At 40.8% G+C, this 22,568-nt stretch overlaps 1 long non-coding RNA gene across 3 annotated transcripts in view; it reads right to left on the bottom strand.

The window, feature by feature from the left end:
* LOC129619917 (uncharacterized) overlaps positions 1-22,568 on the bottom strand; it is a 200,582-nt gene that overhangs the window by 158,229 nt on the left and 19,785 nt on the right. For all 3 annotated transcript variants that reach the window (XR_008698288.1, XR_008698286.1, XR_008698287.1), the window contains exon 2: positions 655-763. This is a non-coding gene — a long non-coding RNA (uncharacterized LOC129619917). The remainder of the gene's footprint in view (positions 1-654; positions 764-22,568) is intronic.

The following is a 22,568-nucleotide window of genomic DNA, read 5'->3' as shown; positions in this document are numbered from 1 at the left end:
AAAGAACAGCTATTCAAATATTAGCCATTTTGCCACGTTTCCTGAGAGCTTTTTTTTTTAACATTAGCAGTCAAAAGAGTGGCAGTCTGTCGGGACCCCAAGACCTCTATGGATGGCAAACTTAAAAGTTAAAAGATTGCACAGAGTGCTTTTATTCTGACCCACATGAGAATTAGGCTCAAGCATAAAGGAAAAATAAATGGGAATTAGAGGGCAACTCACAGAGGCATTTCAGTTGGGGAAAAAATACCACCATTAAGTCCCAAATGCAATTTATGAATACAGCATTTGAATTTTTTAATTGTTTTTACCAAAAAAAAAAAAAATGAGGTTAATGGAATTACATTGGAACCAGCCATTCGATCATGTACAATTTAGCTGACTAATGTCTCTGTACATCCAGTCCTGAGCTCCTGATCATATCTGTAATCTTGCCAAACTTTGAGTCCAATAAGAGAAATCTTTTTCCTTTCTGTTTTTTCTCCCCCTGGGTAGGAATGGAAGAGGCTGGTGATTTCAAGTACTCCATGTTTCACGGTCAAACAGGATCAATTTGATACAGCTGCCAGGGACATATGAAGCAGAAAGGGGGCCCTGGAGGTCATCTGTGCTGGTAGTTTTCAAATCAACTAGAGCCACTTTGAAACTACTCACCACATTTGTCCACTCTTCTCTCTCCAATGGCTTTATATGCACTCCACAGGGAACCAGAGAAGAGGAAGTCTTCTTGGATAAGCTGCCAGACAAGTGAGGCTACATATCTCTGAAACAGATAATAAAAGATTATTATTACTATTTCCAATAATAAAATTATTATTTTATATCAGAAACCCATGAACACATACTTCTGTAGGACAATTTTTTAATGTTTGCAATAGACAATCAAAGTAGACCTCCCAAAGGCTTTCGCCTGAGACCAAATACCCATGCCCAATCTGTTTTCAAAGTTCTACACATACAGCATTCCTAAGAGTGAAAAGAGATTAGATCCATGGAATGAAAAGAGTCATTCATTTTTTCATTCATTCATTCATCGCATGTTAAATTTCAGATACGTCGAGCAGTGGGAATTCAGTGTCTATCCTCAAAAACAAATACTGTCTAGTGAAGAGAAAAAAATGTGATAACAATCATGGTTCAAAACAAGAGTGGATATGTAACAAAATTTCTGCTGGTTTGACCATCTGTCTGCTTCATCACTGAGACTCCCCACACTGAGCCTCTGAACATTTCCTCTCCTATCAGACACAGCTGTTTTTGCCACTCCCCCAGTGGAACAAAGGTGTCCCCTGCCGCTCTGCCAGAGCTACTTCTGTGACCAAAGCAGAGCACACTGCTCCTCCATATTGTTATTACCTTTGCCATTTTTCCCTTGTCCAAAGTCTCCTTGGTCAAGGCTGGCCTATAGTCTTGCAGATTAAGAAGATACAACCCACTCCTGTTTGTGTTTCACCATGTCATAGACTGTCGGAGAAGGCAATGGCACCCCACTCCAGTACTCTTGCCTGGAAAATCCCATGGATGGAGGAGCCTGGTAGGCTGCAGTCCATGGGGTCACTGGACACGACTGAGCGACTTCACTTTCACTTTTCACTTTCATGCATTGGAGAAGGAAATGGCAACCCACTCCAGTGTTCTTGCCTGGAGAATCCCAGGGATGGGGGAGCCTGGTGGCTGCCGTCTATGGGGTCACACAGAGTCGGGCACGACTGAAGTGACTTAGCAGCAGCATGTCATAGACCCTAAAGAAATTTTACAGAACTTAGTGAAGTAGCATTTGCAGACCTGTAGAGTTCATTCCATCAGAATAAAGCCAGCATGAGTTTGGCCAGGAGACAAATCCAAGCCTCCAAGAGGCTCCTTGACCTCGCTGGAAGGCCTTGAGCCAGGCTACCTCTCTGGCTGTGCAGACATCACCAGACCTGCCTGAATCTTGAGAAAGGACAGAGTGTGACTTCTTTTCCCAAAAGTTTCCTTAGCCTTAATGGCAGCACATTTCTATGGGGTTTCTCCCAGCAGATCACAGATACATCTTGACAAGTGTGACTCCTACTTGGGCTCTAGTGAGGATAACACCAGTGGAGATGTGGAGGAATGGAGCCCTGAGCCGCAGAGCCCAGGAAGGGCAGCTGGATCTGAAAAGGTCACTGAGGAGATCAGATTTGAAAGATGTGCTGTACTCCATTAGTCAGACCATCATTGTGTACATTGGAGGATGGAATCTCAGGAAAGTAAAGGAACAAACAATTCAAAGGCTTAGAGGAATGAAAAAAGTACAGTGTGATGAAAAAAAATAAATGCTTGCTTGCTGAAGTGCAATATTTGGTGTTAGGAGGAAAGAAGCAAGAGATGAGCCTGGAAAGGAGGAAGGGTTTGATCACAGAGTTTCATATGCTACATGAAAGAATCTGTTTTATCCTCTCTTGGGTTTTGTGGGATTTTTTTTTTTTTTTTTTTTTTGGCAAACCTTTGAAGACCTGAGCTGGATAATTATTTGATCATATTTACCCAGCGGAAAGATGACTGTGTTAATAGTGTAGAAGGTGGTGTTGATGCTAGCTGAAACTACAATACTTTGGCCACCTAATGTAAAGAGCCAACTCATTGGAAAATACCTTGATGCTGGGAAAGACTGGGGGCAGGAGGAGAAGAGGGTGACAGAGGATGAGATGGTTGGATGACATCACCAACTCAATGGACATGAGTTTGAGCAAACTCCAAGAGATAGGGAAGGACAGGGAAGCCTGGCATGCTGCAGTCCACGAGGTCGCAACGAGTCAGACATGACTGAGTGACTAAAAAACAACAAGACTAGAATAAAAAGAGTCAGGAAGGTCTATTTGGAAGAGGCTCTAATTTTCAGGCAGGAGGCCATGAGATATTGTAGCAGACAGACTACTGAGATGGCCCCAAGATTCCTACCCAAAGGTACCCATGAAACCCCCTTCCCTTGAGTGTGAGAGAGGACTAAAAATATGATGGGTATCACTTTTGTGATATGCCAAAGGTGAAAGAATTGTACAGATGTGATTGAAGTCCCTAATCAGTTGACTGTGAGTCAATCAAAGGAGACACTATCCTGCAGGGAACCAATCTAACCAGGTGAGCCCTCAAAAGAGCATTTAGAGGTCAGAGACTGGAACCATCAGGGATATCCACTTGCTGGCCTTGGGGAAACAAGCCACTCTATTCTGAGCAGGCCTATGAAAGGATCACATGGTGAGGATCTGGAGGAGCCTCTAGGAGATAGGAGGCAGCAAGATGAAATCCTGACCTATATAAACTATGAGATAATAAATGTGTGTTGTCTTTATTGTCTTAATCTTCTAAACATGTGGCAATTTTGTGTAGCAATATGAAAAAAATACAGATATAGATATCAGGAGGCAAATAAGTAATATACTCAGAAGAAAGACCTGAAAGGAAGTAGAGTATGAGCTGATGTGAGTGAAAGAATAACTCAGAAGTTGCTAACTGGGATGGTAGGCAACGAGTTTTATTTTGAACATGTTGAGCTTTCTATAGCTTGCTATAGGGCATTCAGGCAGCCAGGTCTAGAATTCAGTTGTATAAAAGGCCCTAATGCCAAAGGAAAGTCAGGGGTTAAGCCCGGTAAATAGACTACATCTGAAGGGTGGGAGCCAAAGTCTGGAGCCCAAGGAGGCAGAGTAACCATGGTGACCAACGAACATGGAGGCTGGGAGCAGGCAGGTGGAAGGGGCCAGAGGAAGCTGCCTGCAGGTCTCTCAGGGACTCCACATACTCACGTGACTGCTCCAGGGGGTCTTGTTCTATGTTGCTGTCATCATCATTTTTAAGAAACAAATCAAATCAGGCAGGGCCATGGTTAGATTGTGATCACCAGGGCACATGTAAGGAGAAAGGAAAGAAGAAGACTAAAGATGAAGCTCTCAGATGCATTGATGTTCAGATGACAGGAAGGGGACGGGGAGCTGGCCATGAGACTCAGAAGGAGGGGCCAGGGATGGAGGAGGAGAAGGAGGAGAAACAGCTTTTCCTGAAAGAAAAAAAACAGGAAAGGGGAAAGATCGTAATGGCCATGCTCAGCAGTCTTGAAAGCCACCGTACAAGAGGAGGCCTGAGGACACCCAAGAGGAAACAGTATGAATGAAATTTAATGTAAGCAGAGGTTTAAATCTGAGTCCAGTGGCCACTCTATGGCCAGCTTCTTACTCTCCTCATCTGTAAAATGAGTAAAATACCTGTCGGTCGGGCTTCCTGCACAGGGTTAGGAATTCTCCCCTCCCTTCCATTCTGGCTCATAAAGGCTTGAATGTAAAGAAGCCAGTCCTTCCCACCTCCTCCAGCCTGAAGAGACTGGATCTCAATTTCCAACTGCCCTGAACTGCTCTGTCAGGTTCAAGCTAATTCCTTTCTGAAAGGAGAGACATGGAGACATATACGCTTGTGGACCATCTCTAATTGCCAACAAGTACAAGAAGTCGAAATGTAGACAAAGGGAACTTCACTTCTCTTTATTATTTTTTAATTTGCATTGGAGTATAGTAGATTTACAATGATGTGTTAGTTTCAGATGTACGACAAACAGAATCAGCTATACATAACCATATATCCACTCCTCTTTAGATTACTTTCCCATATAGGCCGTTAGGAGTACCGAGGAGAGGGAATCTCACTCTCCTTTAAAGACATAATGCCTATTTATTTACTTGGCACTTGCTTTATTGGAAAACAGCTGAGAACCCAGGCACACAAAAAAAGACCTCTTATAGCCACCATCTACACCATAGAACCCACCCTCATTAGCTAGCTTTATCAGAAAGGATTTCCTAGGGTTCTTACTCGAGGCCTACTTTTCTTATTTGGAAATTCTAACAGGCTTGGTGATATGGTCCCCAAATAAGCAGCCCAATAAGACCAGAAAATTAAAAGAAGACTGGAAGAGACACATCGATAACAGTAACAAGTGACGGCTGATGGCTTAACAGCAAGAATGGAAACATGGGGGAAATAACTATAGAAAGCAAACAAAAGAAGTAAAAATCACAGCAGTTTAGGATCATTTAGTGCAGAATAAAAACATTCCACATACTACAACAGATCCTGGAGGGCACTGGAGCTCAGCATGGTATAAGCCATTGTTAAAAAAAGTTAAATTATACTTGCTAAAGTCTAAAAGGCAGAGACATTCATAATATACAATAACAATAAGAGGAGACTTATGGCCTGATCCATTTATTCTTTAGATGTCATTTCTTGAGGAGCAGCTATGTTCCCAGAAATATGCCAGGCACAGAAACATAAAGGAGCAGGAATGAGGTGGTGGCTGGCTTGAGTGGCCCACAGTTACCTGGGAAGCTCAGCTATTCTGAGAAAAATCAGTCTCTGCAAGGTGTCCTTTCCAGAGCCCTTGGAACATTTATTAAAATATCAAGGTTTTTGAAAAACCTGAACAATTCACACGTACCTCATTGGCAAAACCAAGTATGCTTTATCTAGAATGAATTGACTACTTTTGTTGAAAAACAAGAAGAAAATCTGAATATGATTCTCCTAGTCTAATGGCTACCTACCCTATGGTTGTATATAAAAAACATCTTCGGGAGCTGTGATAGTTTTTAACAATAGTCAGACAGGAGTGCTTTTGTTCACTCAGAGTGCATGTTATTTGTTTTATGTCATTAATGCAAGCCCCCAAAGTGTTGATGCTAAAACCAAGAGGTAGCTTAGACCCGGGGTGAAAAAACCTGGTTCTTTCTGATCAGTATTTTGTTCTGATTTTTGGAATCCCACAAAATAAAATCTAAACCAGTCTTTCCAAACTATAGGCAGACCAGTTATATTAGAATTCCAGACTTCTGGGCCCCACCACAGATCTAGTGGGATAGAATCTCCGTATTTTTTGAAATCTCTCTGGGTAACACTGACATGCAGCCAAAACCTCCTATAGCTTTAATAGTCTATTGTTTTCAGTGTGTCTTACACCAAATTAATAAAAGACAATTTCCCCATAAATACGGTAGTCCAAATTCAATGAAAAGAAAATCCCAAATGTTCTACATTAGACTTTAATCTTATAGCTGAACAGAAAAGAAAAAATTAACAAGAGAAGTTAAATTCATGATTTTTTTTGTAATTTTGAGGTTTACAGTTTAGAAAAGTGAGGAACTAAGCTAAAAAGTTTCAAACACAATTATATTTTGGCTACATCATCTTTCTATTATCATGCATGTGCCCTCAGGGTAATAAAGTCAAAGGGAAACTGAAACTCTTGCTGGAAAAATAGAATTTCAAAAAAAGCTTGTCAGTCTTTAGAAATAATACCAAGACTCTCTTTGGTGCTGTTTAAGTTTTCTGCCTTTGCAAGCCCAGATATAATATGAGGATGAAACAAGAAACATGTAGAAGCCAGAGACAGTCTCATTACATAGAGTTTAGTTACCCTGTGGAATGAAACTGGTTAGGGAGAGTGACATTATATGTAATTAAGATGTCCAAGGTTCACTGGAGCCCCAGGAAACAGATGCAAAATATATAACTATAATAGCAATGATTAAATAACAGCAATAGATGTCCTTGTATTATTAAATACCAGAGATGTGGTTTTTTTATGCTAAGTCACTAGAACTTGAAAATCTCCTGGGACCAAATGTTTACCTCCAAGCTGGATGGTCAAATGATTCCGCATATGCTTTCTGCCTCTGTCAAGGGGAAAAAAGTCTTCCCTACTCTCCTTTCTCATCAGGAACAAACTGAAAGACTTAAAGGCTTAGGATGGAGAAGGAAATGGCAACCCACTGCAGTATTCTTGCTTGGGAAATCCCATGAACAGAGGAGCCTATTGGGCTACAGTCCATGGAGTCCCAAAGAGTCGGATACAACTTAACGACTAAACCACTACCACCATAGACAGGAAGCTGTGGTAACCAGGGTACACACTGGTTTTTGGCAGCCAGAAAATCTAGACTGTCCTTTCCTGGCTTGGTATAAATTTTGTAGAAGCTCTCCCTGGGCATTTAGTGTGATGAACAAATTGGCAAATCCACATGTACCCTCTATACACAGAACATTGTTTGGGGAGCCAAGGGAGATAGATATTTTAACAATACATGAGCCAGGATTCTGTTCTCAAGGAAATCAAAATATAGCTGGGGAAAAAAATCCACAAACATCAATTAGGGGATTGTATGCCATAATTCATGATTAAGTAATAAATTAATGTCATAGCTGTTCAAAAAAGGAAAATTAAAATGAGAATAACTGGAAAGACTTCATGGAATCCGTGCATTTGGGCTTTGAAGGATGCTACCAGAACTAATCTCAGGTGGTTATGCAAGGAGAAGAATGGACACTCGTACATAGAATTACATGTATGTAAAATGACCTCTGGGAGAAGGCAATGGCACCCCACTCCAGTACTCTTGCCTGGAAAATCCCATGGATGGAGGAGCCTGGTGGGCTGCAGTCCATGGGGTCGCTAAGAGTCGGACACGACTGAGCGACTTCACTTTCATTTTTCACTTTCATGCATTGGAGAAGGAAATGGCAACCCACTCCAGTGTTCTTGCCTGGAGAATCCCAGGGACGGGGAGCCTGGTGGGCTGCCATCTATGGGGTCGCATTGACTAAAGCGACTTAGCAGCAGCAGCAGCAAAATGACCTCTATGGTTTTCTTTTTCCCTCTTTTTATTTTTCTTTATTAATTTAAAAAGGGAAACTTTTTGTCCATGGCCATGAGCTCAAAATGTATATAAAATGGAAATTGATGATTTAACAAATTTAGTGACATGTTCTTTAGAAAATCTTCAGTTCTTCCTAGATTTTGAGAAAAAGCAAATTTGAAATAGTAAGTAGGAAAAAAGTAGGGAGGCTGCTGTAATTAGACAAGCTGGTACCAGAGAGTGGCAAGTACAAATAATAGTGGATGAAGCAGAACACTGAAGGCTCAACAATGCAAGCCCATTTAATGCTGGGAAAAGACAACCATACTCTCCCCATCCACTCCACCCAAATTACCCCAGAATGCATCCATCATGGTTCCTAGAATGTAATTTACTGATCCTAATCTCCTTTTTTAAGAAGGAGAAAAGGAAGAAAAGTTAAAAGAGGGGAAATTACCAGGGTCAAAGTTCCTTTTATTCATTCATTTGTTTATTTGAGAATTTTTTATCGAGCAACTACAACTGCCTTAGGTACTAGAGACACAGCTGTGAATGAAAGAAATAAAATTTCTACAATTTTGGGCTTTTGTGCCAATGGGGAAAAAAATTCGCCGTTTTATGATTTTTAAAGAGAATGAGATGAACAAAGCTTTGAATATAGCTTAAGTCCAACTTCCCATGGATTAGTGAAAGTCAAACCAGGTTTTCTTTTTTTAATCTATGCCATGGGTCACCTCTGTGACAATGAGTGTCGATATGTAGCCTTCATCTGCTCGTTCTTTTTCAGGAACACCCCTTCTTGTGCTTCTACTAACAGTTAGCAATCTCTCCTCTGCTCTCTGGAACTGGCCTTCTGCAGCTCCTTCTCCATCTCTCTCACCTGGGATAGTTTTCTTTTCCTCAGTTTCCTCAAACTCCAAAAGCTCATACACCTAGGCAACTATGAAACGCGTATGTCAGTTATGTGATTTTTCCCTCCAGACCAAGGGTCTGAGGAACTAAGAACTAAGGTTCTTGTTTGCCACTCAGGACCGGCTCGCATCCGGGGCAGGAGTCACAAATGACATTGCTGACTAATGACCTAGGGGACCTTTGGGGACTAGAAACAGGTATTCTGGTTTGTGAGCTTGTTCTTCTAAAAGAGAAACAGAAAACCCTTTTCTTTTCCTTAATGAATTATTCTAGTTTTGCTCTGAGACCGCAGCTCTGTTTTATTTTCAGTTGTCTTTTTCCATAACTCCTTTTAGAAATAAAAATGGGAAACGTTATCTAGCCCCTAGGAAGAAATATGTACATACATTCAAAAAGCAGTTTCATGCAACCTTAATAACCTGAATTCTATTTCCCTTTCCGTACATGATGGATGAAATTACTTTGATTATGCTGGCTTTCCAATTACTCATTCATGCCAAGAAAGCTAGCCCTTGAAACCTAGTCACCTTGTTTATTTCTTTCCCACCTTGCCCTTCACAATCAGAAAATCAAAGAGCACTGGAGCCGGAAGGAGCTTCATGATCCCCAAAGGAAGGATTAAACTTAAAAGTCATACATATTGATTGACCTGAGTTTTCTAAAATTAAACCTAAGTAACTATTTCAATACCAATTTTTAAGCTGTAAAAACTGACTTGGAGTTAGAGTTTTGAGTCATATGAAAGGCTTTGTAAATATATAACCTGGTTGCCAAAGGGTTTCTACTTAAAATACCAGGAAAAGATTTATTCCCCTGTGTTCACTTTATTCCTTAATCCAAATCAGTGATTTTCAAATTGTGCTCATTTGAAGTCTGAGGGTCTCTTCCACACGAAAGGGAAGGGGGACCAGTTTCGGAAGTTCTATGCACTCTGCCCTGCTATGCCCAGAGACCCTCCCCTTTTTCTCTCTTAGAGTTGGGTTCAAAAGTACAGGTTCATAAAAATAACACTTTCTGCTACTAACCAAAAAGGAAAATAATTTTTTAATGTTTATTTTAATTTCTTTTTTTATTTATTTGGCTGCGTCCGTCTTAGCTGTGGCATGTAGGATCTTCCATCTTTGTTGTGGGATCTTTTTTTTTTAATTGTTGTTGGTTGTTGTTTAGTCACTCAGTTGTGTCTGCCTCTTTGCAACCCCATGGACTGCAGCATGCCAGGCTTCCCTATCCATCACCATCTCCCAGAGCTTCCTCAAACTCATGTCTATCGAGTCGGTGATGCCATCCAACCATCTCAACCTCTGTCGTCCCCGTCTCCTCCTGCCTTCAATCTTTCCCAGCATCAGGGTCTTTTCCAATGAGTCAGCTTTTCACATTTGGTGGCCAAAGTATTGGAGTTTTGGTTTTTTTTAATTGTGGCACGTGAACTCTTTAGTTGCAGCATGTGAATCTAGTTCCCTGACCAGCGATTGAACTCGGGTCCCCTGCATTGGGAGCATGGAGCTTAGCCACGGGACTACCAGGTAAGTCCCAAAGCAAAATAAATTTTAAAAATAAATGAACTTCCATAAGTAATGGTACACAAATAAATACAAAAAGTCAACCATAATTATTTTCTCACAGACACTTAGACGTGCTAGCAATCGGCCCTGGAGTCAGCAGTGGGCTGGCCTTCTAGTATATGATTCTAGTATATGACTAGATCTTCACTACCATGAACCAGGGCTCCCCAGCAAGTGCCCCAGGAGTCAACTCCAAAGCCACAGGCATCCTGGCTACTTAGATACAGCTCTGCTAATCTGCTTGTAGTTTATAGTTGCTAGTACAATTATTCATTCAACAAACACATAAGGAAGGACTCAAACAGAGCCATGATGCCCAGAAGCAACACATTTTTAGTCCCACAGGAAGACAGATAAGCAAAATTTATAATTAACTTATAGTATGTAAAAACAGGATATAAAAAGCAAAATTTATAATTAACTTATAGTATGTAAAAACAGGATGTAAAAAGCAAAATTTATAATTAACTTATAGTATGTAAAAACAGGATGACCATTATTTTATTTATTTGGCTGTACTGGGTCTTAGTTGCAGCAGGTGGCACGTTAGCTGTGACATGTGGGATCTAGTTCCCTGACCAGGGATTGATCACAGCTCCCCCTGCATTGGGAGCACAGAGTCTTAGCCACTGGACCACCAGGGAAATCCCTGACCATTATTTTAATGGGGAAAGTACAAGGTGCGTGAAAGCTAAGAGCCACACCCTGATAGATCAGGGTGAAGCCTGGCAGCATTTCAGGTGACAGCACAAAATACGAAGCAGGGAGGGGGAAGATTTGGCTGGATAGGCAAGCAAGAGCCACATGAAGGGTCATGCCAGTCGGAGAATTTCATTGATCTATCCTGTAGGAAATGGAAAGCCGGTAAGCCATTCACCTCACTTTATTGAACAACAGATAATTTCTTCATTTCCCTAGCCATTCTTTTTTTTTTTTTTCTCCTTTATCCCATTCATGTCAACAAATATTATCTGAGTCCCAACTCTGGGCCAATCACTGCTCCAGCCATAAAGAAACTTTGGAGTCATCTGAATCCTCTGAGACTCCAGGTCTGCTGCCACACACCCTGTCAGGCTTTTCGGGCTCAGCCACCCCTTGGGCGTCTGCTCCAACTGCCCAGTCATTCCTTTGGCATTTCATATGGGGATTTTCCACCTAGAATCAGCAATGGAATTTTTTAAACTGCAGAACTAGATAACATAAGTAAGGAAAAGAGTTAAAAAGGAGGCTCTTGAAAACATTTAAAATAGCTGCTCAGCATTGAAAATCAGCTTACGGGATGGCAAATGCAAATGTGAGCTCAGACAGGCCCAGCTCAGTTCTGCAAATCCTTTGGTAATGAAAATAGATCCGCACTTTAATTTTTCAAACCATAAACCTCCCCGAAGCAAGTAAGAAAAGAGAGAGAACATAAGGGAAATGTTCTATAAAGAAAGTGGATTTTGCATTTGATGTGTGGATGGAACTCAGTCAGGACAGAAGTCCCAGACACTGTGCAGCAGGCTCAGTCATGGCTGGTACCCTAGGGTCCAGTTCCAATTGGAACCATCTCTTTCCAAAGTCCAGGATCATCTTATCTCCCTTCCGCCCCCACCTATCACATCAAACCCTGCTATCTGGCAAGGAGACAGGACCTTCATGAACACTAAGGTATAAATGATTGATAACAGCTTTAAAATGCCATTTCTTCTATAGGGCATTTGCATTTTAACAGTCCAAAGTCTCAAGCCGAAGGGAAACTCCTCTGAATGTGAACATATGAAAATAGTTTGCAATGGTTTGGGGTTTTTTGTGCTTTGGTTTTTTTGTTTTTTTTTTTTTTTTTTTTTGGCTCTTTCTCCACAGACTCAAAAGTTACCTGGCAGAAAGTAGATGCTTGATCATTCAACAAGGGAGAAATTGAGATTTATAAGCCACTGAGTTCATACCTAGTGCATTTTCTTGGCAGAAAAATAAAACAAGGGGCAGTGCACGTGGCGTGTCCGGTGCGGGACTCCTGCCCAGCCCTCAGTGGCCCCTTAGCGGGCTTCACAGTGAGTCTTGAAGTGCCGCACCTCGTTGTGGATCCTTTCTCTTGAATTCCGAAAGGATTTCCAACACACTCTGACGACATATCTCAGCAGCGGCTCTGCATCCACTGAGCCCTCACTAAGGAGTCTTGAACTCAGCACCGCCCCCGACTCCCCGCGGAGGGGTGAAGTGGGAGGGGTTTTTCCTGAGTTGGTCTCTCTCTCAGCCGTACAAGAAGAGTGATAATCGTTCTGGTTTCTGCTCCCCTATTGCTTCAGATTCTCTTTACACTGGTTAGCTAATCCCTTATTGTCCCAAGCCTCTATTAAAATCAGTAATTCTTTATATTAAGCTTTCTTTGTTTATGTAAAGTGCTTTTTTGTTGCCTTGAACTTGATGTTACTGACCTCTGCTCCCCTCCCGCGCCCTTTTCCCTCTTCCCCTGGCTTAAAGACATTGTCCCTTCTGCCAGGAGATTCAGACAAAGCCAGAACATCTAGTTTTAAGGCTCTTGTCCAATTTTCTGACATATAAAATCACCAAAATACACTGCCTCAAAGCAATGTTTCTGAGTGTCTTACCTTCCTCAAGGTTTATAAGCTGAAATAAACTCAAATATCCCAAATTTCAAGACATGAGGATGTACACATACTTAGATCAGTTCTTTGCCTTTCCTAGGTTGCAGAAAATCTAGAAAAATAATGTAGGTAGATTAGGAAAGAGGTAGGAAAACAAAACAAGAAGCCAAAGTTTATCTGCCGGGTATATGCTGAGGAACTAGAGAAATGAGGAAGACAGAAGAACAAAGCGTCCTGGATGTTGAAGAAAGTCATGATAGAGAGAGAGATTTAGAAACAGAGAGATTTGGAGATTTAGAAATTTTCAAGGAAATCTTAATAAGTAGTATTCTGAATCATAAACGTAATCTCTCTTTAGTCCTTCAAGAGATACAAGCACAGATTGAAATTACTTTTGCTTATAGTTGCTTAATGAAGCACAAGCTGGAATCAAGATTGCTTGGAGAAATATCAATAACCTCAGATACGCAGATGATACCACCTTTATGGCAGAAAGTGAAGAACTAAAGAGCTTCTTGATGAAAGTGAAAAAGGAGAGTGAAAAAGTTGGCTTAAAACTCAGCATTCTGAAAACTAAGATTATGGTATCTGGTCCTATCATTTCATGGCAAATAGATGGGGAAACAATGGAAACGGTGACAGACTTTATTTTGGGGGGCTCCAAAATCACTGCAGATGGTGACTGCAGCCTTGAAATTAAAAGATGCTTGCTCCTTGGAAGAAAAGTTATGACCAACCTAGACAGCATATTAAAAAGTAGAGACATTACTTTGCCAACAAAGGTCCATCTAGTCAAAGATATGGTTTTTCCAGTAGTCATAAATGGATGTGAGAGTTGGACCATAAAGAAAGCTCAGCACCAAAGAATCAATGCTTTTGAACTGCGGTGTTAGAGAAGATCCTTGGACTGCAAGGAGCTCCAACCAGTCAATCCTAAAGGAAATCAGTCCTGAATATTCATTGGAAGGGCTGATGCTGAAGCTGAAACTTCAATACTTTAGCCATCTGATGCAAAGAACTGACTCATTTGAAAAGACCTTGATGCTGGGAAAGATAGAAGGCAGGAGGAGAAGAGGACGACAGAGGATAAGATGGTTGGATGGCATCACTGACGCGATGGACATGAGTTTGAGTAGGCTCCAGGAGTTGGTGATGGGCAGGGAAGCCTATCATGCTGCAGTCCATGGGGTCATAAAGAGCCAGACATGACTGAGTGACTGAACTGACTGATGGTTGCTGGACTGTTTCTTAAAGTACAAAGCAAGTCACATGGGTTCCTGTCATATTCAGTAGTCTAGCCAATGTTGTTCTAAAACTTGAAAATGCTTATTCTTTCAAATAGCCCTACAAGAGTGCCCTAAAATTCTACTTCTGAAACCAGGAGATTAAATTTCCTAATGGTGATTATATTCAACCTTCATCATCTGAGCCAAAATACCTATAAATCCCTCCAGAAGAAGGGCCTACTTTCCAACCATGGTGTCTGTGCATGCCAGTCAGGGATGGATGGCCACTGTTTTTATATGTCAGCAGGAAAATCTGTCTCTCGAGTTTTGATGGCGTTCCTTCAATAAGACAAATTTGCTTTCTCAGCTCATTGGTAAAGGGTCACTTAATAAAAAAGATCATCCTACATGCCAACACTGGGGAGTCATCCCCACATGCTAGAACTTGCCATTTACCCAATGAGCATGTTGGGATAATAATAACAGGATTTGTTCCACTTACTTTGTTTCTAAAGGTAGAGAGGGTGTGAACCATACATCCTCTGATGCTTTTGGCTTTTGGCTTTCCATATTTGCTTCCTGGCTTGGTACCCAAGCAAGTGTTCTCCCCATGACCTAAAAAAAGGTGGCATCTCTCGCTCTTTACTTCTGCTACCCCTCAATATCCACATAGTCCCAGCTTCAACCCAACATTAGAACTCTTTCAACCTGGTTCACCCAACACTGGGTTCTCTTATCTAAATCACATCTTTCTGGATCGCCAACAACATGTTGTACTCTTCAAACTACCTCTGCTATATCGTATCACACAGCCTTAAAAGAAGATGATCCCTCCCTCCACTCTTCCTGACAAAGAGTAGCAGTTTGTCTTGTTTCTTATAATCCCATTAATCCACGATCTTCCTCACCTCTAGCATGGGCCAGGCCATGATTGTCAAGGCTTCCCAGGTGGCACAGTGGTAAAGAATCCACCTGCCAATGCAGGAGACACAAGAGATGTGGCTTCAATTCCTGGGTATGGAAGATCAACACACTCCCGTATTCTTGCCTGGAAAATCGCATGGACAGAGAAGCCTGGCAGGCTAAGTCCATGGGGTTGCGAAGAGTCAGACAAGACTAAGAGACTGAGCACACACAGGCCATTCTTGTCAATTCCCTGCTGTGTTAGTCATTTTAACCCCAAAGCTCTCATTTTACATCATCATTACGATATGTCCGTTTCCCCAAAACCCCTTCACCACAATAAGTATATAGGTCATTCTCAGGGTGTTATTACCAAACTGCTCCTGCCTTTCTCCATATCCGAAGATAAGAAAGGGCTACAAGGAAAGGAGGAATAAGTCAATGCATTTTTTGGCCCTAACTCAGAGACTTCTGTAGCAACCTCGCCTGACTGGCTGATGCAACATCCATGCCTAATTTCTTGCTCCTTTGGTCCTTTCCACTATAGAACATGCAGTGAGTAAGTATGCACTTTTCTAGGCTTTTCTACAAGTAGGGCTAGCCATACAGTATATGGTCTGCCCAATAAGATGTAGAAGAAGTCTGCCAAGGTGAGAACAGTCCTGGGAAAGTTTTGGATTCCTGATAAAAGAGGCCAATATTGCTGGCCTCGCCCAATCCCCCATCTTTCTGCTTTGAAGGTGAGTACAGTAGCCAATGCTGGAGCAGCCATGTCGTGGCTATACGGCAGCAAGTACAATGGAATGCTCCTGGTGACATTATCAAGCTGTTGAACCAACTCTAGCCGCTGCCTGACTCTCTGGACCTTTGTTATGTGAGCCACTATGAATTGAGTTTACCATCATGTGCAGGCAAAAGCATTCCTAGTTACCATACAGGGTCACCAAATGTCTTTCCAGAGCTATCTTTACAAGTTTCTCATCCTTTTCCCACTTTGAGAAAGAGCCTTTATTTAATAGTCTTTATTTTCCTGAAGAATGAATTATCCTTTTTTCTATTTCAGCATGATACCACAGACAAGCACATTTTTAGATTTTGTGTGCTTATGAATTTATTAATATCTATCACTACCTGACACTGTTATTTAACTACTATAATTATATTTATTGTTAATTGTTAAAGTTGTTGCCAAAATGTTGATTAATTTTACTATATGTCATAAATATACCTTACTCAAAATTAATACCATAATGTATATGTTACTTATATTTTATTGATAAAATATCACTATAGCATCATATTATATCATATGTTATCTACTTATTGCTTTTCTTTTTCACTAGAATAAAAACAGTGCCTAGAATAATGCCTACTACCAAGTAACCATACAGTAAATATTTATTGAATAAATAAATGAATCTTACTTTTAAAATACTTTCTTAAAATTAGTCTGTTTCAGGCAAAAAAAAATTTAATGGGTGTGTTATTAAGGGGTCAGTTTAAATGAGGGGTTCAGCTTGACATCCTACAGAAGCAGCCTTTTAAACACTGGCAATTAGTTTTTTAAATAAATTACATTTTTTTGTTATTTAAATTCCCCATAGGCAATTAGATTTCTGGTTTTAAAATGGGAGTCTGGTAAGATGTCACTTTAGTAGACTCCTGTTTCGACCATGGTCCTTCTTAAATCTACATCCGGGGCACAAAGTCAAAACATGACTTCTCTTCAGCCTCGGGGATCAGGAGCAAGATGCTGACCCACACTTTTGCCAGTTAGTTTCCAAATCCCTTTCAAAGATCCCTTTATGATGAGCATCATTTTAAAATGCATACCCTCTGTTTTCTTCTATGCATGATTTAAATAAACAAAGTCTTCATGAAAAAATTTTAAGTCCTCTCTATTGAAAAGCAAAAAAAAGAGAGCAAGAGAGGGTAACTGATAGCATGTGGTCTTTCCCAAGTTAAACAATGAATGTTAAAATTACCCCTGTTTCTCTTAAGGGCCCTTCCCACCTCTGGAAACTGAGCAGATCTTCCCATGTGAATTCTGGCCACCCCAGAGGTCATCCAAAGAGGGCGGATGATGACTCTATCACCAGAGAGGGACTCTTCATGGCCAATGCTACATCAGTCAGTGGCTCTGCCTGCCAGTACAGGGCTCGAGTCAGCTCTGACCCTTATTCAGATTTTCCCAGTGAGGCACGGCTGACCACTTTCCAGAAGCCTGAAGGCTTCACTTGGTACATACAGGAAAAGCAGAGTACAGCATGACAAAATAAGTATACAATTCCCAGAGCTATGTAGGTAAAGACCTTGAATTTGTTATCTATCGCTGCAGAACAAATTATCACAAACTTAGTAGCTCAGAGCACTTCACATTTACTATCACATAGTTTGGATGGGTCAGGAATTTGGGCACAGCCTGGCTGGGTCCTCTACCTCAACAGATTGCCATCAGGTGTCAGTCAGAGCTGGAGTCTTATCTGAGGGCTCGACTGGGGAAGGATCCACGCCAGCGCTCACGTGGTTGTTGGCAAGATTTAGCACCTTGCAGGCTGTTGGACTGAGGGCCTCAGTTCCTCACTGGCTCATCTGCCAGAAGTCTCCTTCAGTTCCAGGTAGGCCTCTCTGTAAGTGGGATCACAATATGGCAACTTGCTTCATCAGACAGCAAGGGAGAGTCACACATACTCACGCTTCGGTCTTCATCTTCTTTTCCCACACATTCAGTCAGTCACTGTGCCTTACTCATTCTAACACTGAAGTGTCTCTCAAGTCTGTCTCCCTCCACTCTAAATGCTAAAAATCAAGCACTCAGCATCTCTCTACAGAACTGTCTCAATAGCTTTCTAATGGGTCTCTCTGACCCAGTGGGGGAGCTAGTAAAAGTTTAACAACTGACTCTCTAGGGGGCAGGTACAGCCCTGATTTGTAGAATCTGCTGAACTACGTGGTATAAATACTCCCATCCTGGCTCATTTCAGGCTACCAAAGTCACATCCCTGATGACAGAAGCTCAGTACACAGTGTTATTCACTGTTTACACCGTGCAGATATAGTATATACATAGATAACCTCGAGAGCTTAGATAATGGCAAAATAAGATAATTAGGAGGTGATATGCCCTGAGTATTTATTGTCTTTGTTTTCAAAATAACTTAATAGTAACTTTATATAATTTAATATCTAACAACATTCATATTCAATAACCTACTCAGAAAATTCCTGAAAACCCAACAATTGGCTCTCACAGCTGATGATACATACCCCCGGAGCACACCACAGCCCAGCCTCTTGTCTCTAGACAAGTTGTTCTTCAAAGCACAGCAAACATCTTAAAACAAATCTGGTCATGTCACTGTCCCTGTTCATTTTGGTGGTGTCTCATACCTACAGCTCTGACCATGAATCATCCTCTGACCACACCTATGGCTCCAACTGCATTTTAGGTCACAATTAAACATAATGGTAATAACAGCAGTAACAGAACCTAACAGTTATTGAACATTTACTCTATACTATTTAGCATGCATGTATTACTTCATTTAATCTGTACAACCATCATAGGAACTAGCTACTCTTAGTGTCCCCATTTTGTAGGTGAGAAAAATGAAGTGTGTTTCAGTGACATGTAAAAGTTCACACATAGAGTAAGTAATGAAAGAAAGTGAAAGTGAAAGTCACTCAGTCAGGTCCGACTCTTTGCGACCCCATGGACTGTACAACCCATGGAATTCTCCAGGCCAGAATACTGGAGTGGGTAGCCATTCCCTTCTCCAAGAGAGTTTCCTAACCCAGGGATCAAACCCAGGTCTCCCGCATTGCCGATGGATTCTTTACCAGCTGAGCCACCAGGGAAGTCTAACAATAAAATCCAGATTTTTAGGACTAAGCCTCATCAATCAATTACCACTCTCTAACCTGGAGGGTGACTTGACTAACTAATGGACTATCCCCATCTGCAGAGATGCTTGACTGCCATCCGTGGCTATACTAAGAGGATGCGACTTTTCTTTTCTTTTCTATTTTTCAAGAAAAAATAACTTTCAGGAGAATATTCTTCTGATGGCTTTCATCATTGAACTTAGTAAAGCAATCTTAAAATTTCTAGAACAACAAAGCTCTTCACATGCATTGTGTTCTTCCCATCTTTCTCCAATTGCATACTTTTTTCCTCTGTCTAAAATGCCACATCTCCACTGAACCCAGCACCACATCAGCCCATTCTTCTCACACTGCTTCTGAGTATATAGTTCACTGGTAATCTAAATGGGGAGGCAAGAGACACTGAGAGGCTCAAGAATGTACAGCTAACACTGAGAGTCCAGGAACACTGGGATCAATGCTTATTTGGGGCAATGAGATTTTTTTACCAGCAAAAAAAAAAAAAATTTAAATCAGAAAATCATTTTATCCAAATGCCACGGCACAGAAGAAATAGGTAAAGTGTCTTATGGTTGAAACAGTTGAAATGTATTTGTTAAAATGGGGTCTAGCTCACCATTCCTTCTTAAGTGAAGTCACTCAGTCATGTCCGACTCTTTGTGACCCCGTGGACTGTAGCCTACCAGGCTCCTCCGTCCATGGGATTCTCCAGGCAAGAACAGTTAAGCTACCATTAAATTAGATAGAATGAAAGTGACAAAGACAGGGAGAAAGAGAGAACAAGAGGGGAAGGGAGGGGAAGGAAAAAGAGGAGGGAAGGAGAGAGCACAGAACGCAAAATACCATCCATCACTTAACTTGAAGACAGCTTATTGCCAAAATCTGTGTGGCATGCAGAAGTCTAGAAAACTACAGTAGTTCCCCCGGTATCTGCAGGGGATACATTCCAAGAACCCCCAGCAGATGTCTGAAACTGCATATAGTACCAGACCCTATATATATAGGCTATATATATACTATGTTTTCTTCCTATAATATACACCTACGATAAAGTTTAATTTATAAATTATGCACAGTAAAAGATTGACAAGAACTAATAATAAAATAGAATAATTATAACAATATACTATAGTAAAAGTGATGTGAATGTGATTTCTCTCTCTCTAAACATCTTGGTCTGTACTCACCCTTCTTGTGATATGTGAGATGATAAAAAGCTTGCCTAGTGAGGTGAATGAGTAGGCATCACGATGTAACGTTAGGTTACTATTGATCTCCTGACCCTATGTCAGAAGGAAGATCATCTGGCTCCAGTGATCCTGCATCCCTGAGCTACAATGATGTTGATGCTTGGATGTCAGGAGCAAAAAATGTCAGTAGTTGGGGATCCCAGGCAGGACCCAGTGGGACAGAATGAGATTTCATCATGCTAATTAGAACAACACACAATTTAGACTTTCTGGACTTTTATGCTTAATATTTTGGGGCCACAGTTGACTTCAACTGAAACAGTGGACAGTGAAACTGAGAGAAGGACCCTATGGCCCTTTTAAGACCCTGTGGCCCTTTGCCTGCCTATTGTCTGTAGAAAAACTTTAACCAAAGAATAAGTTTAATCAGAGAAATGAGAAAATGTAGAAACAAAGCAATACAGTCAAAGGAGACTATATAAAAACAGTTTGGTCACGAAGCATAGACCTTTAGTTCCTTCTCAAGGGCTATAGAAAATATTCTGAGCTATATCCTGTGAGCTGTCTTATAGATTCTGAATCGCTCACCAGGTAAGAAGTTAACAACATGATGACCAGACTGTAGCCTTGACATGAGATGCCACGATTCCAAGAATTGGCCTCAAAGAAATGGAACCAAACCAAAATCTCCTGCCTGAGCAGGTGGATTATTTGCCACTGAGCCACCAGGGAAGCCCTAGGAAACCCTGTTGTAATGGAAATAATAATCAAATGGCTGCCTATTTTTGAGCCTTTCGAGGGGTCTCTGCTTAGATGCACTTTACCTACATGATTGCACTTAGCCTCCACTCTTCCTGATGAGGAGTAGCAGTTTGTCTTGTTTCTAATAATCCCATTAATACACTATCTTTCTCACCCCTTGCATGGAGCCAGGCCATTATTGTCAGGGCTTCCCAGGTGGCAGGTGACATCAAAGGCTCTTCTGGAGCAAATGGACCAACCAACCAGCCTCTAGGATTGCTGTCAGGCATTAGGTCCAAGTCACAATTTTTGGTGGCATAATTTGACCACCTGAGTCTATATAATTAGGAATCTTGTTTTACACAATTTTGACAGACTGTGTTGATAAGAGAAACAAAACTGAACAACAAAGCAAGCAGAAGGAGGCACACAGATCCTGGGAACCTCAGCAAGTTTGTCTCAGGCAGACAGGAAGCTAACTAACCATGTATGTGAGTGTGTGTAACCATGAAAACTTTAAATTAGTTGCCAGACAGGGTAAGTGCCCTAAAACCAAGATACATTTTAAAATGCTTTTATTCTGAATATTTATTCATAGGTCAAGCCTCATTTTTCATTTCATTAATGCATTCATATTGCACCTGTTTTCCTCTCCCTTAGGTGCTTTACATATCCAAATGAACAAATACCAATTCATTCCAGGTTCCTTTGCAGCCTCTTAACTCTTGGCCTCTGACATTCCCTTTCCCTCCCTCCTTCCTTCTCTGAATTCTGCTTTCTTGGACTTTCTCAATCCCCCATGCACGGTCCCACAATTACCACCCTTAACCTCTCCCACATGTCTCCTTTTGTTTGCCCTGAAAGACACCAGACTAGGAATAATTTTCCTTTGATTTAAAATCCAAGCATAAGAAAAGCCTTATTGATTCAGTTTCAGCATCTGGTTGTAGGGAGAAGGTAGTAACAAGAATTTGTATTTCCAAGTGTGGTTTTTTTCTCAAGATGCTTTAAGCAACACTGTGTTTAAACAACCAGACTCAACTGATCAGTTTGAATAGTTAAATATATGAGTTCCTGTCCTCCACATTCTCTACAACACTTAGTATTGTCAATTTGTAAAATTTTAAGCATTCTCCCGATGGTTGGGAATAGCTCATGAAAGTATTATCTTGTATTTCTCTAATGGCTATTGATGAGGAGGATTTTTTTATGCTTATTGGCTATTGAGATATTCTCTTTTGAAGAGGATTATTTGAACTTTTTGTCCATTTTTAATTGGATATTCTTTACCTACTGATTTGAAGAAATTTTAAAAATAAAGTCTAGGGGCTAATCCTTTGTCTAATATTTGTGATGTAATTATCTCTTCCATCTAATATAAATATGTCTCTGTTGCTTGTCATTTCACTTTCCTTCATGGTAAGAAAAGAGTCTTGATTTTAAAGAAGTCCATTTATCAACATTTCACTTTAAAGTTAGTTCTTTTTGTGTCTTAAAGAATCTTTGCATATTCCTAGGTTTTAAATATATTCTCCAATGTTATCTTCTAGAATATTTATTTCATATTAAGGAATATGATCCACCAAAAATTGATTTTTGTGTACAGCCTGAGATAAGGGCCAAAGTCTTTTTTTTTCCCATATTTACATCCAATTGATCTAGCACAATTTATCAAAGAAGGAAAACAGCCATTGACACTGTACTACCGTGGCACATTGGTCATAAATCCAGTGGCCAGGGATATATATGAGTCTGTTTTTGCACTTTCTATACTATTCCTTTAGTCAATTTGCCTGTCCTTGGGCCAACTGTGTTAATTATGATGGCTTTCTAAAAAGTTTTGGTATCTGAAAGTCTACAGCCTCCAATTTCATTCTTCAAGATTGTCTTCACTACTTTTAACTTTTGAATTTACATA

The sequence above is a fragment of the Bubalus kerabau genome, chromosome 9 (assembly GCF_029407905.1).
Source record: "Bubalus kerabau isolate K-KA32 ecotype Philippines breed swamp buffalo chromosome 9, PCC_UOA_SB_1v2, whole genome shotgun sequence".
In the NCBI taxonomy this organism is placed as follows: domain Eukaryota; kingdom Metazoa; phylum Chordata; class Mammalia; order Artiodactyla; family Bovidae; genus Bubalus; species Bubalus kerabau.
Note: the sequence above shows the minus strand (reverse complement) of the source record. Positions and strands in the feature narration are given on the sequence as shown.